The 1,858-nt window shown below is 49.8% G+C and overlaps 1 long non-coding RNA gene across 1 annotated transcript; it reads right to left on the bottom strand.

Moving 5' to 3' along the window:
• Window positions 1-773: 773 nt before the first annotated feature.
• LOC119823063 lies at window positions 774-1,628 on the bottom strand. The gene is made up of 2 exons (XR_005286893.1): window positions 1,514-1,628; window positions 774-1,077 (listed from the first exon to the last, which is right to left on the bottom strand). It is a non-coding gene; the product is annotated as an uncharacterized LOC119823063 (long non-coding RNA).
• Between the last annotated feature and the right edge of the window lie 230 nt (window positions 1,629-1,858).

The following is a 1,858-nucleotide window of genomic DNA, read 5'->3' as shown; positions in this document are numbered from 1 at the left end:
CGGGTGTGGAGGCCTTCTGGGCCACTCCAGCTGCCTAGATCCAGGAACAGACATGTTCTCCCCAATTCTCTATGTAGGGAAAGAACAAGGTAAACTCCAGAGTGGCCGCATGAGTTGAGTGAGCTTCTCCTTGATGAGAACGCAAAACTGGACAATGGAAAGGACGCTATCAGCCAATGTGGTTTAAAATGTGCCTCGCCGAATTCAACAGGTCACGTTGGTCGGCTTTGGGAAACTTTACAGAGTGGAGCCACCAGTACTGTGTCCAATAAGGCAGGAGGGGAGGACTTTGAGATTTCTTACTTTTTGCTGGGAGGTTTCCCCCTTTGTCCCCTGCACAGCCTAGCTGACGGCAGTCTGGAGAAGAGAGGAGCTGGCTTCTCTCTTCAGCGTCCCTCATCCACAGGCAAAGGCTGGCTCTGAGAAGAGCTGTTTGTGGTGAGCTGAGGCCAGGGGCCTGCCTTCAGGCCTCTTCAGTTACCACTCACACCTCTGCTTGCTTCTTTCTCAAACTCAGGTTGACATCTGTCAAGTGATTTGGTGGCCACCTAGTCAGAGCCCACCTAGTCTCTCCTCCTCAGCAGCAAAGAGAGGGCTGTCCCTGAAGTCATCACTGGGGATTAAGCTGCAGGTGGAGGCAGGAGTTGTGAGCATCAGCATTACTAGTGGGGTCAACAGCACCCTTCCAAAAACCAAGGGTGAGAGTGAGAATACCTATCGTGACAGGAAATGCTTAAGCCAGCCCCACGTTATGTCTTCACTGAGCTCAGAGGTCAGTAACATCATCTGTAGCATTTATTTATTGTAGGCTTTGCTGCCCCAGGATCTCCACTGGGCAAGTCCACTACTGTAGCAGAGAAGCAGTTACAGACAGTAAGTCATTTTTAAATTAAAATATTTTCACTTGGGTAGTGATGCAGCTCAGTCCGCAGAGTTCTTGCCTGGCATGCAGAGAACCCTGGATCTGGGTCCCGTGTACCACATAACCCACGCGAGGTGGTACACACAGGAGGCAGAGGCAGGAGAATCAGAAATTAACGTGGCTTCAGGTGTTAATGTTTCCAATCGAACTTGGAGCTGTAGTTAAAAATAATAAATAAACAAACAAATAAGTAAATAAAAGAAAAACAGGTGTCAGAAAAATGTGGCCCAGGAGCCATCATATGCCATTGTGCCCCACCCCCACAGCAAGCAAACGCTACTCAGGCAACAATTCTGTTAAAGCAGTTTCAACTCTGATCAATAATGAAGCCAACTGGCTCCGACTGGGTAAGCCACTTGAGCGAGCTTACATAGCGGATAGTGACCAAAACAGTGGAGAGCCTGTATGGACTGAATTCTAAAATAAAGGTCGCAGGCCACAAGGTTCACCAGGACACTTGGTGGTTCTAAGACACCCGTCAGAGCGGGTCTTCAGCACTCAGGATGAGACTTGAGGGCCCCATCTCCTTTCCTGGGATACCCCAGAAAAGCCGATGCCTTCAGCGGCAGCCACCTAGGCTTCATATCTTACCGAGAGGGAGGTGGTCAAACCGAGTGACAGCTCCCACGCTGCCAGGATGACGGGGCAGAAGTAGGGTTTGCCCATCAGCTTCCTGGCGCCCAGTTAAACTTTTGACTTTCCAAATTAGAGAAGTTGAAAGTTCTTCTGGGTACTTTTTTTTTCCAAGGGAAACATGTTTTGCTGTTAATTATTTACCAGAAATGGCTCTCCTCTCTCATGCCCCAACCAGGTTATGTTCCCTTCAATTTCCCACCTCCCGGTCGGTTAACGCTGTGTGGAGAACTGTCAGGGGTTTCTTCCTCTCAGACCAAGGAGGGTGGGTGTGACTAGGGACAGGACTGGTGACCAAGGCCG

This window comes from Arvicola amphibius, chromosome 1 (assembly GCF_903992535.2).
Source record: "Arvicola amphibius chromosome 1, mArvAmp1.2, whole genome shotgun sequence".
Lineage (NCBI taxonomy): Eukaryota > Metazoa > Chordata > Mammalia > Rodentia > Cricetidae > Arvicola > Arvicola amphibius.
Note: the sequence above shows the minus strand (reverse complement) of the source record. Positions and strands in the feature narration are given on the sequence as shown.